At 46.8% G+C, this 15,204-nt stretch overlaps 1 protein-coding gene across 1 annotated transcript in view; it reads right to left on the reverse strand.

Moving 5' to 3' along the window:
* LOC126538447 (uncharacterized) overlaps positions 1–15,204 on the reverse strand; it is a 432,420-nt gene that overhangs the window by 171,448 nt on the left and 245,768 nt on the right. The window lies entirely within an intron of this gene.

A 15,204-nucleotide genomic window follows, 5' to 3' on the forward strand; every position in this document is an offset into this window, starting at 1 on the left:
ACCACGTCCATGAAACTCGGCGCACTGAAGGGACGTGAGCATCCACCGGAATGGAAACGTCCGGGGTGGAATTGAGGGATGCGACTGATCGAGTTGCTTCGCAGTAGGCTGGCGTCAGCCGGTCAAGTGGGATGGCGTCAGATTGCCATGAATGTCCACGATGTGTGAGGACTCGCGTCTCTCCAGTACGGTAAAGGGTCCGAGGTAGTGAGGATGGAGAGCAGGCCGAACAGGTCTATAGCGCACGAAGGTGTAGGTTGCGTTTGCAAGGTCAGTTGAAACGTAAGGTGTGTGTGCTGAAACTGGACACGTCGGACAGGGTTTTCGATCCCGGAAGAGGTCGCGAAGAAGGTGCATATATTTGTGAGTAGACAGAGCAGCCGAAGGTCGTTGTGGTGAAAAGAAGTCGTTGGGCTGCACCGTAGGCGAGCTCCGCGCTCGAGCACCCGACTTCCGGCTGCAAGGCGCACTGGATACTCAGCAGAACCAGTGGTAGACATTGAACCCATTACGATGGCGTGCGATGAACAATCAGCGCAGACTTGAGAGGTCGATGAAAGCGTTCCACGATGCCATTGGTTTGGGGATTGTAGGCGGCCGTGCGCAGACGATTTGTGCCAAGCAAGCGCAGGAGCTCTTGAAAGAGAGCGGACTCTAATTGCGGTGCCCTACCAGTAACATTTTTGGCAGGGCATCCGAAGCAGGCAACCCATGTTGTGACAAAAGCTGCCGCGACCGTTACAGCCTAGCTGTCTTGAAGTGGTGTTGCTTCCGGCTAACGGGTAAACCTGTCGATACAGGTGAGCAGGTAGCGAAATCCCTGACACGGTGGTAGTGGTCTGACAATGCCAATGAGGACAATGTCCAAACGATGATCAGGTTGCAGAAAATGGCATGCTGGGGGAGCAGGATACCTATGAACGTTTGCACCTTGGCAGGATGCACATGTACGAACCCAGTCGCGTACATCGGCGTTTATCCGGAGCCATACGTTCAGGCTTTTCAACTAATCTGGCACTCATATCTCTTACTGATTATCTCAAAAAAGCAATTGATGAAGGCAAATTTGCAGCCTCGATATTCGTTGACCTATCCAAGGCCTTCGACTCAATTAATCACACAATTCTTTGTGCTAAACTTGAAGCCATCGGAATAACTGGTCCGCCTCTACTTCTAATCCGCAGTTACTTACAAGATAGAAAACAAGTCGTTAATATTTCTGGGTACTACTCTAAAGAAGCTACTACTAACATTGGTGTACCACAGGGATCCATATTAGGTCCTCTACTTTTCTTAATTTATATTAATGATCTGCCCAGTTGTCTCTCCTCATCGAAGTGTATTCTGTACGCAGATGATACTACTATATTTAGCTCTAACAATTGTATATCAACGCTAACACGCGAGCTCAATGAAGATCTCGTGAAAATTTCCACATGGTGTGAACTTAACAAGCTACAGATTAACCATAATAAGACCAATTTTGTCGTTTTTGCCTCACATCAGCGATCACCTAAGCTCCTTCAGTCTATTTCAATCAACAATCACCTAATCAATGCAGTTGATCATTGCACCTATTTAGGTGTGGAATTCGACCGCCATCTCAAATTTCACCTTCACATTGCTAATGTTAATAAGAAAATGGCATACGGGATACGCGTTTTAATCAAAGCACGACCATATTTATCATTTTCTACTCTCATGTCGCTTTATTATGCTTTTGTTCATTCTCATATTAACTATAACATTGAATCATGGGGAAACACTTATATCAGTCACCTAACTTCGTTGCAAGTCATTCAGAATCGAGCTATTCGGATAATAACATTTTCACCTCGTAGTATTAGCGCAACTCAGCTGTTACATGCACATAATATTTTGAATGTGACTGACCTCGTGAAATATAACCTGGCCATATTTATTTTTAGGGCACTAAACAATGATATTCCAGTAACCATCATACCAAAGACATCCCTTACTAATACAAATAATACTAGATTTGCTGAAGATATTAACTTCATTTTACCCTTAGTTCGCACCAACTATGGTAAGCAGTCACTACACTTTTCAGCTTTATCTCTGTGGAATACATTACCATTCCCTTTAAAATTGTTCAAAGCGCACAGATTTCGTACTGAACTTAAGCATTTTCTTTTAGCTTCCTCCGACTTTCCCATTTGAGTATTGTATAAGTTGTATTTTGAACTTTCTCTTTGTCTCTTGATTTCCTTCCCGCATATACATGTGTGTGTGCGTATGTATGTGATACATATACATATATATATATATATATATATATATATATATATATATATATATATATATATATATATATATATATATATATATATATATATGTGTATATATAATGTGTGTATATATATGTGCATATATGTTTTACTTTCTTTCTTCTTAGGTATTTTTGTAGTTTCACTTTTCGTTGACTAAGTCGAAGCCTTGTTTTTGTTTAATACGTAGATATGCTGCTTTTCTGTTCATTTATGCCCTGTCTCCTTAAACCTTTATTCCTAAATTTTTCATGTTGCCATTGTTGTATGTATTATTAAGTATAGTCATCATGCACAGGAGGTCCCATTTCAGTTTCTAACTACGGGACCTCCTTCTGTATATACTTATGTTGTAATTATCCTCATTTTGTCATGAATAAAAACTGATTCTGATTCTGATTCTGAATAAGATAAGGCGTTGTGTGGCACCGATGATCAAACGATGATCAAGTTGCAGAAACTGGCATGCTGGGGGAGCAGGATACCTATGAACGTTTGCACCTTGGCAGGGTGCACATACACGAACCCAGTCGCGTACATCGGCGTTTGTCCGGGGACATACGTAGGGCAATAAGATAAGGCGTTGTGTGGCACCGACACCGGGGTGAACGAGCTGGTGCAGTGTGTCGAAAAGCTACTTGCGTAACATGCTCGGGACAAACAGCCTCGGTCTTCCTGAAGAAGTGTCGCAGACGAGTGTGACACCATCAAGAAGCATATTACCCAATCGCAGTGTTGTTTTCCATGAGCGCAGTTGAAGAACCTCGGGATGTGCGGCGAGTGTCTGTACATCGAGTGACGCAGGACGTGCAGGTGGTGTCCCGGCGGTCACACGGCTCGGGGTGTCAGCAAGTACATTCTGGTCACTGCTTACGTGTCGGATGTCGGTGGAGAATCCGGATATAAACGAGATATGTCGGATTTCTCGTGGCGTATCCGTCAACGACTCTCTGCAAAACACATACGTCAAGGGCTTGTGATCTGTGAAGATGATAAAGGGTTGGCCCTCGACGACATGGCGAAAGTAACGAGTGGCGGATTAAATTACAAGAAACTCTCGGCCGAAAGCGCTGTAGCGAGCTTGGGTTGGAGTGAGTTTCTTGGAGAAAGACGCCAGGGGCTGCCATAAATTTTCGGTTCGCTGCTGGAGAACCGCGCCCACGGCTGTGCGGGATGCGTCCATCATGAGGGCCAGTGATGCCGTTGGGTAAGGATATGCAAAAAGAGCGGTGTTTTCGAGTGCGCCCTTGATCATGATGAAGGAGCCTTCAGTGACGGCGTCCCATTGCAGCAAGGACGTCTTGTTCTTGTTGGTAAGGTGGCCATCCATAGGCACTACAATGGCTGCACAGTTCATGGTAAATCGCCGATGAAAATTAACCATACCGAGGAGCTGTCCCAGCTTCGTGGTCTTTGTGGGTTTGGGTAAGTTCTCTACTGCTTCGATTTTTGATGAAAGTGGACAAATGCTACTGGCACCGAGGTGATTCCCTAGAAACTCCAAGTTGTCAACACCAAACTCGCTTTTAGAGACGTTGACGACGATGCCGTGTTCAGGTAGTCTTTGGAGCAAAAGACGTAGATGTTGTAAATGCTCTTCGAAAGATTTGCTCACTACTAACAAGTCCTCGACGTAGGCGAAAATCAAGGCTGGCTCACGCGTTACTATGTCAATAAAACGTTGGCGACGCTGGGAGGGTATGCGCGAACGAAAGGAGAAAGTCGGCAATCTTGTCGGTGACGGCCGCTGGAAGCCCGTCTACCACAAGGAGGTACTTGCTGGTCTGTGACGTAATGCGGGAGAGTTCGGAATGGGCCTCTGTTTCGATGAACCACGCCGTCGGTTTTCTGTCCCAAAATTCTGGCAGGCGGACGACGTTCCAGACAACCGCAGCGGTTGAAGCGGGCTCAGCAGCTTTCGGGTCGGCAGAGTCTTGCTGGCGTTCGTCGTCGGTGCTCGACGTGGCCCCACTTCCTTTTTCTGTGGAGCGTTTCACCAGGCACAAGCTTCGCGTTCATCCAGACGTCCGCGGTCACCAATTGCAGAGCACATGAGAGATAGGCAAAGAGACGTTATTCCAGCACCGGACATGAAACTCAACTGATCTTTTATTTCTTTGTTTCCCAGCCAATTCAGCTCCCACCGACCCTCGTGGCTCTGCCTGACCTCGCCTTCTTTCCTAGGGCGATCGCGTCGATGTCGTACAATATGTGTGATAACTGTTAAGCCCAATACTAACAGTAAAACGAACGGCACTATATTGCACAGATTCGAAGGCGGTAATAAGGAATACTGCGGCGGGTCCAGTACTTCGCATGCGTATTGCAATGTCTTGTGCTCTCGAATGGGAGCAAGGGCACAGACTCCTTGTCAGGCAACCACTTGCCTTTTGGTCTGCGCCCTAGGCAACTGTACCACACGTTGTCTGAATAAACTCTTTGACTTTGACTTTGAGTCATGCGAGCATCAGGCTAGTAGATTGACAACGGAAGGGCATGAGCCTAAGTGACGTCTGACAAAGGTAAGCCAAGGGTGTGTTAGCGTCATTATAGACATCGTGAAAGAAGGTAAGGTGTGCAGACACGTACACAAGAGAAGATGAACAAAACAACACGAACGCCGACAATCAAACCGAAGGGCGCACTGTGGCGGAAAAGAAAGACACAAAACTTATCTGCACATGCTCAGGTATCTACCATAGCTGAGAATGTGCAGATGAATTTTGTGCCTATTTGTTACCTGTCAATCACGCGCACGTGCGCGCCAACGCGAGAGATAACTTCTTCGGTGTTTCATTTCTTCTCTATGCAGGTTAATCGATGACTTGCTCACGCTTGCGCTTCCGCTACTGTTGATATGCCACGCCTCGATCATTACACGCGTTCCTTCATTCTTGTGCCTGTATAAAAGAGCGTATTCATCAATTTTAGCGCACATTTACGATCTCAACAGTTCAAAGAAAGATTAGATGGCGACCCTCCGGTTGACGACATGTCACGCTCCCTTAATCTCTGATTAACACAACGGCCTCTCTGCCGTACGTTGAAGCGGCCGCAGCTGAAAGGAATACTACATCAGTACGGCAGTCCGTAAATTTGGTCCTGTATTTTGCGAAGCAGATGTATGTCCGCCTTTTGTATTTTACCTGCTCGTTCTTTCTCTGCTCGGTTGCATAAATCTTACCTCATTCGCAGCCGTAAGAACAACAGTAACACCGTATCTACTTCCCACTTTCGTTTGCCTGTGCGATAAGGAATGGACGTATCGAATACCTGCGACTATTTTCTTTTGTTATTATTCCTTTCTGCAACCATGTTTGAACTTGACTAAATGATGGACTTCTTGAAGCGTTTAGCAACAGTAGCAACTGCAATGCGAGGATCAACTACTTCCAGTAGGCGCGTCGCCTGTGCATTAAAGCTGGCGCTCAATTTGGGCACACGCGATTTGGTGAGAGAGGAATTAAGGCATGACGCGGCAATCCCGTTTTTTTACGGCTTAAGATTGCTTAGAGAAAAATTTTAGCAAGGGTTTTGAAGAAATTTTGCACTGCCAGCGCACGTGATTCTTCTGAAACGTCAAGGAAATGTCTAGAAGTTGTATTGCACTACTTGGAGGCAAATCTTTAGCAGGGCTATTCTACGCCAACTGTCCCAACGGTGGCGCTCGAGAAAAGTAACTTCGTATTTTTCACTCCTTAGCGCGGAGGTGAAAATGCGCAAATTCTAGCATTTTTGCGACGTTTTTCATGAACGAAGGTCAAGGAAGGAAACATGGAATGACTTCCATGGAAACATGGAAACATGGAATGGATTCTATTGCTGTATTGGAAGCTGTACTGTCGTGAAAACTCTCCTATGCGTAGCCATAAAAAGCAACAGCAATTTTTATAGCATTAACCTCATAAGAATTTATCAGCAATTTATTTTTGTGTCCCTTTCACTAATTTATGTTTTAGCTACGTGTTCAATACCAGAGAAAAACTACAGGTGGCACGTATGCTGTTTTAGTGAACATTAAAGTGTAGGTTTATTACGATAGCAACTATATGGACACTTCAGGCGCATCTCTGCCGCCGGCGTCGGCGTGAGGATCCGTATGAAGTCCAACGGCGCTAATACTGTCTCCGCGTGCCATATGCTGTATTTGCGAGGGAAAGAGTGAGAGTTGAGCCGGCAATCGCGGCTAAATTTCGCGCGCGCAAGTGAGGAAGGCGGGGAAGAAGCCTTTCGTCGCGCGCAAGGCTCCGGCAGGAGGACAGGAAGTGGGGGGGACGCATTCTACTCCGGGCTGCCGCGCACGCGTCAGTCCGCGCCACTGCATCTTGAAAGCCATCTGTGACGGGGGACAGAGTCAGTCGCGCACTGTGTCTTCGCGGTTTAGCTCGCGTTGATGCGAGACTAAGGTCAATTCGCTCGCTGCTGCTGTCGCGGTTCCTACTGCCAGCGTTTTGACAGCGAGTTTCAGCGGTCATCGAGTGAGATGTGCTCATGTTTGCTTGGGTGCGCGTGACACCATGCTTGTTAATTTAGTTAACATGTCGATGTCAACAAGTTTATATGGCCGATGAAACTACCAGCCTTACTTCGCATAGCTAGCTGTAAACTAATTTCCTATCGCAATCGATGCTTCGCCTTTCGGGCAAAGCCGCAATTTTTGTGTGAATTATTTCAACGTAATGTGGATTTTATCTTAACACTGAAATAACAAATGTCGGCCCGTACTAAATGTACATAAATGTGGTACTTAGTTCAAAATCTGGGTGAACACATTGCTCTTTACTTTCAAAGCTCAACAATGTAATGAGTGGTGTTATTGAATGAGGGCTATAAATATATATCGGTGCTTTCAGGTTACATAGTGATTTGGTGTTGTGGCGAATATTCTCACTTACTTACGCTTCATTTGTGCTATTGTGTGCACATTATATGCGATGTGATGCGAAATAGTGCATTAGATGACTTAGCGCAACAAGCCTAGAACGGCAAATGTTGATTTCTTCCCACCGAGAAGTTAGCCTTGGGATATGTACATGCCGCTGCAGCGTCTCCACAAGCTGTCATTGCAGAATGTGTGATCTTCTATGGCAGCTTCGATACCACGTGTACATATATACCTTGCACTTATCTGTACGGCAATCACGCATTTTCCGAGCGTCCGAAACGTCGTGTTCGCTCGTGCGAGTACGTCGGCACCGCGCGCATCGGCAAAGCGATGGATGCCGCATTCCCCGAACTCGCGTTGAAAAGATCTTCAACGTTTTTGGCGATGACGTAGACACATCTCGAAGGTGTGCAACTCGGGAAGCAGGCGACCCGTTCCAGTCACATGTCAGCGCTCGCCTAGAGGCACGTCATCACCCGCAGAGACGAATTAGAACACGCGGTTGCGCACATCGAGACCAGCGTTGCGCGCTGTCTGGCAGCTATCAGGGCAGTTTCCGCTGCGAAGCAGTAGTTGCATCGCGTGCTACGTCGCGCGAACATGTCGCGCCTATTGTTGAAAACCGTCCGAAGAGCTCCATCGCAACGCTAAATCGTGCTATCGCTTTAAACGATTCTCGCTTCAGGAAAAACTGCCAACATTTGGGGCTACTGTTCTTTTTTTCATTCGGTTTGAATGTATTCCATTTGCGTATTAACTTCTTTAAGTTATCGTTCTCAAAGGCCACACGCCAACAAGCTCGTTTTCAGTAGTAAGTTGTAATTGGTGGTTCATTTATTGATATGTTATAAATAATCGCAGAGATAAACCTTAAATAAACAAATAAAAAAGAAGACAAGGAAACAAAATGTACTGCCGAGTGCACTGTAACTGTCTATCGCCGACTATTATCACGCGTCGAAGCTTTTCGTACTGCGCGTGTACTTACAAAATATGCCATGCTTCTCAGCACCTCAGCAAGGTCTGTCGTCACTCATGACCAAAGCGTTTTCCTGGAATTTGTGTAGGCTGGTCACAGTTTTAGACAAATGCAGGTAAGAAGCGAGTTCCTTTCGACGCGAACGCTAACGAAAATCCTTTAGTGCAATGGGGCCACAAAATGCCTAGCAGGACTGAGCGGAGCGGCCTCGTGTCGTTGCCTTCTTTCCTTCCGTCGTTATTATTGTGCTGTTCAAGTGATGAATCAAGAAAAAAAAAAACGCACCCCCCCCCCGTACTTTCAAAGAACCCTCGATTCGAAACTCTTCCTTAACTCTAGGAACTATGAATGTCCCTTTTGAAACGGGCCTGTGGTTTGCGCCCAAAAAACTCTTTTCTTCTTATTTTGCCCAATGTGTGGTATTTTTGGTATTTTTTTTCAACAGGCAATAGACACCCATCGTCAAACTTTCTGAGCCATTATCGGGAACTCCTCCGTTCTTTGTTGCCGCCATACTTTTCTGCCACCAAAAGCGCCTTTTGCGGCCATGTTTATTCGCCCCCACCCCAGGGCTTAAGACACTGTACTCACGCTTCTCAATGATTGTCGTGGGGTTTCAAAGAAGCGCATTTCTGGCGAGGGGCGACGTTGCCGCACACTTTGTCGAGGCACACGAACTTTTTTGAACAAGGGACCATAAGAGGGGGGCATGATGTGAGGCAGATTCGGTGAGCCAACCTCCGATGTCGCTACCCCTTCTATCCTTCGGTGTCGATCCGCAGGTTGCCGTACCGTTCAAGACGCGGTCAGGCTGGCGAAAGATCTAAGCGACGCCTTCGTCCCGATCGGTCCTCGCCATCCGCTTTACTGTCCGCGCCACCGGCAGCTAGAAATCGCTGCTTGGCTATCACGTGGTGGGGGCTTAATTCCGACGAGCCTGTCCTTTTTATTTTTTTTTAAACGGCTAAGCTTCAAAAGTGTCACGTGACGCATCCTTATGGCATTTTCCCTTCCTCCGTGGCTAAAGCCAAGCATGCAACACGGCCGAGTCATTCCGCCTTTCGCGCGACCGTTACGTCACACGGCCAGAGCTGCCGCGCGAACAGCCAACGAACGAGGCAGCGGGGCGCGCCAAGACTCGCTGCTGGCCTTCGGCGCTGCCCGCGCACCATCGCCGCTCTATTGTCTTTTTTTTTTCCCAGATGGAAGAATGCGCGGCGGCTGCCCTTTCGACCTTGCCGTGTCCCGCTTCCGGCAGTCCCGCCGAAAGCGCGAAGCCGAGGCGAACACGTGGCCGCAATCGCTGCCCTTCCGGCCTCATTCACGGGCCTCGCCTTGGGTTCCAGAGTGCAGCACCCGCTGACGTTTGCGGTGCAAGATGCTGTGCGGGAGGGAGCGCAAAACGTAGTGGGCGCGGCTTCGTGACCCGGTCGAGAAAAAATAAAAGCAGCCGCTATACGTCTTATGCTGTATATCACGAAGGCGGGCTTAGCCGCGTGCAATAAGCACGCCTGGCGATACTCCCCAATTCATTCGACGCACGTCGAACCAAAGTGCACCGTAAGGTAAGCACGTGGTAATTCGCGCCTATGGTACTGTGCTATTCGCACGTCAGGAAAATGCGTCTAAACTGTTCCCATTACAGTGTGATAGAGTCTGCGTAGTGTACGAATGCGTAAAAAAAAAATCATTTTTTTTTCTTGCGCTCACGATCTTTGTAATTGCAGAAACAGAACAGATGTGCTCAAGAGCGCGAAGATTCATGCACCATTTTAGAAGAGCCCAAGCCAACGAAAGCGTTAGTGTTTCTGCAAGTGTTGGATCGAATGCCGTGCCTTAGTATTTTGACGGTACGCCCCCGTAGCTGACGGGCAGCCGCTGCTTTGCATCGGCCCATTCGCCCTGCTTCCTCCACAGCGAAGGCATGTGTCGAACGTGCTCTGTCGAAGCGCTGAACGGGTTCGCGATGTCGACCGGCAATCGTGGAAAACGAAACGTCAGCACGCGCGTCGCTGTCGAGCGTCGTGCGCCCCGGAGAGCGCACGGCCAATGCGTGGCCGAGCAAAACCAGGTTGAAATGTATCAGTGCAGCTTCCACAATGTTGACGGATAAATAGCCGCGCTTCTTGGAGCGCAGTGCACATGCTCGAGAGTTCCATGTGGGACCGTACACGATATTTGACGGCACGGTTTTCAAACAACCCAGTGGAAAGTGTGCGCCGCCCTTGTCTCATCTTCTCTCTCGTCGACCTCTGTGAAGCGCGTTTACGCACTCGCACTGCTTCGCTGGCTTGTTAGGCAGTTTGAAAACATCGGGAGCGCACTGTTGACAACGTTTACACCGCTTTTCGCTACGCTGGTTTAAAGGCCGTGCGTTTAGCCTTGCCGAGGATCGCTTTGCTTAGATTGCATTTTACGCCCCGAAGTAACGCGTGACATGACCCGTAGTGAACGGCGCCGGATTAGCGTCGACCACATGGGTTCACCTAAATCCAAGTAACACCGTGGTGGAGAATGCATGTAGTACGGCACAGCCATCCAGCCATCGGGGCGGACAGTTTTATTTTCGAAACACTGACCGTTATGTTCGCTTTTTCATTTCCTCTGCACGGCCTTCTTTACTGGAATTACTTAGCTTTAGTGTTGCGCGTAGCTGCAAACGCAAAGACTTAGCTGTAGTGTCGCACGCTCCACACTGCGGATGAGCTGTCTTGTGCTGCGCTGAGGCTCTTTGGGATTTAGCTTTCAGCTCTAAGAGCCTTGTCTATGGAGGTGCTTTTTAAATTGAGAACCTCCTGCTTCAGACCTGTCGCGTGATGACCAGTTGTGTCGCAACAATTCAACATCAATGTAATGCCGACAGCTCGGCGCTTTTTTCTAGATTCGTTCTTGACTGTGACTGAACTCCGTTGCCTCGCAATTTGTATGTCGTGAAACGTGTGCACCACGCCTCACCTCAAGTTTTGTGAAACTTTGAAATAAACCACAAACTGTCGACGGTGTGCGCGCGGTGCGAAGTGAGGACGATTTATATCTCCTTCGGGAATTCATCCAAGCTCTTCAGTATTTTGTGCTTCAAGGGGAGTGAGCTCTAAGTACGCCTAAACGGCCAGGCACGACCTTGCGTTCACAGAGGTCGGGTTTGCCCTCAGCTCTCCGTGCATGGGCCTTGTATGTACGTTGGTAGCGTGACGGCAAGACGCTGCCAACATTGCGAATGCGCCGTCCATCTAAATCGCAGCAAAAAGTATGGCCGCAGGCTCTCGGCGCCTCCTAGACGTCATAACGCGGTCACTGGGCGATTATTGCACAACTTTTTTAACAGCCGAAACAAGAAGCGCGCGCGCCAGCTCTTCCGCAGGAAACCACAGCTGTACCGCGCGAGAGAAATCTGAGGGGATAACATGGTCAAGAGCAGAGTCAAGGCGCTGCTTTCCACGATCAATGGGCCTTATTAGAAAAAAAGGTTGTCATACCTCATGCATATACTCCTTACATACCGTGAGACTTCACGGCATACCAAATATTGAGCACGTAATAGCTCAAGTGTTTTTAGGCGAGCTCAATTTGATTACACGGGTGTTTTACCACCCAATGACAAAACCTTCTTCGAAACAATAAACGAAATTTAAGGGCACAGGTGCCTTCACAGTTTTTCCCCATTAAAAGGTGGCCGCGTCGGCTGGGATTACATACCACGAATTTGTGCTTAGCAGCACAGTGCCCTAACCAATAAGCCTTCCCGACGGGTACCACTTCATACTTTCCTTTTACATTGGGCAAGGTAGTGTCTTCTGTAAAGGAAGCTGTCTCTGCAATGTTTTGCTGATAGGAACTCTCTTCATTTTTTTTTTCATAAGCCGTGTGAGACAATGCCGTCTCATAAAGTTTTTGCTGCTTACCGCCCACTCATATCTGCCAGAAGGGACAACTCTTGAAAAAGGTTTTCTTTCTGCTGTGTGCATGCGGTAATTAGTATTCATGTCTTTTGACATCTATACATCTGTAGAACCAGCTACCTCATAGAGTGCTTACTATACCTGATCGTGCTTATTTGTCCAGTGCTGTTGAGCAACACATAGTGACGAAACGAACGTTTTTCATATTCGAAGTATAGAAAAGATGCTTATGTTACAGTTGTGTTATTTGCTTTCGGTTGATGCTAATATTGCTTGTTTGTTTTTGCATGTACATGCCCCCCATATACAAAAGCCATTGGAAATTTAAGGGTTCAATAAATCATGATGAGCTCAACACAAGCGCAATAATTTTTTTTCAACTATGACACCAATCGAAATGCGAATCCCACGGCTGGCAATTCAACCCTTCACCTTTTGTTGGCCGCAGGATGCCGCAGCCGCAATGGCACGCGAACAAATTGAAGAAAATTTTTTTTTGTCGACAGATTTGTGCTTTTTTCTTCCGTGTATGTAGGCAAAAATTGCAACAAATGAGTGTGTAATTCGAAAAGCTGTTTGTGGTCCTTTATTGAATAAACTGCGTATTGTATACTTGAGATGCAGGAATTTCTTTTAAAATCCCAGGGTAATATGTTCTTGCAATTAGCAAGGTACTTAATTAATTAGAAAGATAGTGATGACAGATGATATTGTTAAATAGGTTTGCACAATAATAAATCTCGTCACAAATGTATTAGAAGTTGTTATTACAAAGATGTAAGGCATGAATACTTCTGCACATTTGATTAACTGTGTACATGCAAGAACCATTTATACCTAAAGGATGCAATCATTCACACGAAGGCATGCAACTGACTGACTTCACTGCACGGTTCTGATTCAATTTTCTTCAACGTCTCTTCTACTGTTTTCTCTACATAAGAACAGGCTATTTGGCTGCTTTTCGTATTGTTGCACGAGTTTTGCATGACGGTGCGGGCAGGTGCACTGTCACAGTGCCACTATAGCAAATTAAAAATGATATGTAACTGTATATTTAATTACCGTACAAAGCAAGGGTTAATACAGATGCAGTAAGGATACGAAGTCGGCAACACATTCAAGCTTTATTGTTTCCTATGCAGGAAAAAAACGATTCTCCATCAACAAGGAGATAGACTTTAACCTGCATGAAATGTTCGAAATATAATTGACGAAGATGCTTATTCAAGCCACGGAGTTAAATATGATATCATAGGAAACTCGTTACGATAGACTGCATGTTTGGCGTGACAAATCTAATAAGCAGATGAGATGACATAACCTTTCGACATGCATCCGGAAATTGAGGTGCGACAGGGAAACGGACATAAAAATATTTCATATAAACTGTCGCGCGTTCACCGCAACGTTCAAACTTGGGATACTTTGCTGTCTTATCAGTTGCTCTTACCGAGGTTTCAATTACCTAAGCTGCTGTGTAAGTGCGATTTCGGTATGCTACTAAGCAATAAAGAAAATCGGGACGACCCCAGAAGGACATTTCGTCTCGTGGGGATTGAACACCTCGTAGTATTGGCAAATCGCAGAGATGTGTAGCAAGTACTGGATCTATAGCATACGAAGCAAGTGTGAAAATGCACTTCATTTGCTACGTAGCGGGTCGATGAACGCATAGAAATGGGACAAACAGCACAAAGATGCAAGATATGAGACAACACAGTGTTCCGGTGACTACACGACTGAATAATTTCTGAATTATGATTGAATCAGGTGCAAAGCGTTTCTTCCAGATGTGCAGAACAGAAATTCTTAAACATGTCTTACCATGGTTTCGAACACCGCTCATTTGGTATTCCATGAAAGCATTGAAAATCGAGACATTGCCAGCGCATGAGCGCGAAGACCTGGGTTTGTCCTTGTGAGATGAGAGTTTTCGAAGACAATGTTTCCCTTAACCACTTACTTCTACATATCGAGTATGTTCTTTCGGACGTCTGTTTCTAACATCTTTCATGGGCCGATACCAAGATAGTGCCGCCTAAATATAATAAATGTCACTGGCGCTACTGGGTATGTTACAAATCTTCAAGCGTGTGGTACCGCGGTAAAGAGAGCGCTAGGGGGGAGGCAGGGACAGGCGAGGCGGCCATCTCCTCTGCGGCGGCCGCGGCTCCGCAGGGGCGTCCTTGCGGTTCACCACTCGTGCCGTGTCTCGAACGTAACATCCGACGGTGTCAAAAGCTGGGCTAAACCAGATGACTTACTGGCTGCATGTGCGCATTGAAGAGAGAGGCAGCAGAAGCGTTCACTCTCCTCTGCCTGCGGTCTTCGCCGAGCCAGTGTTATGGAACAGGGTGTTCAATGTCATTAAGCGAGATTTGTTCATTTTCGTCTTCCACGCTTGACAGCATGCTTAGTAATGCAATACGTAAGCGTATGTTTACTGCAATTTCAATGGCTAATGAACCTACGAACTTTACATCGTGTAGTTGTCTAATACTTTGCTATCGCTATCAGCGCTTTGCCTTTCCTGCGAAACTGCCACTTCTTTTTAAAGGAAATCACTTCCTGTTTCATTTCTTTTACTGAGGTCGGGGTCCAATTTTTGTGATTGTCCCCGCAACTCTTCTGGAATTTGAGTCCACCCCTCTTTTTTTCGTGTGTTGCGGGTCGAGGTGGCGTTTCGACCAGGAATCCACCATGCCCATTGACGAGTACGTCCTGTAGTAGGAATGAAGGAAAAATGGTTTATTTTACATTAGTTACACTAGCTCCAGATACGGTAGACCACTCCCATGCAGGAGCATATTAAAAGTCTGAGTTCACATGAGGACACGTCAGCCCCACTGCACCAAAACTCTCTGTTTTAAAATACGGTCGTCTTCCCTAAGCGACAAGACTAGGGAATCTGATGACTGTATCACGGCCAATCACAGTCATTGCATCGGTCGTCATATCCCGCCCATGATATCGCACCATTCCGCCGACCTCCGCCTGCGATGTTGCTAAATATGCCCCCGCATATTTAGCCATAGCGTAGCAACCTGGAATCTGGGCCCGTATTCGCAAAACGTTCTTACGGTAAAAGCGTTCGTACCATCCAATAGTGATGTAGGACATATTATCGAAGGCGATCAGCCAATGAAATGC

The sequence above is a fragment of the Dermacentor andersoni genome, chromosome 4 (genome assembly GCF_023375885.2).
Source record: "Dermacentor andersoni chromosome 4, qqDerAnde1_hic_scaffold, whole genome shotgun sequence".
NCBI lineage: Eukaryota > Metazoa > Arthropoda > Arachnida > Ixodida > Ixodidae > Dermacentor > Dermacentor andersoni.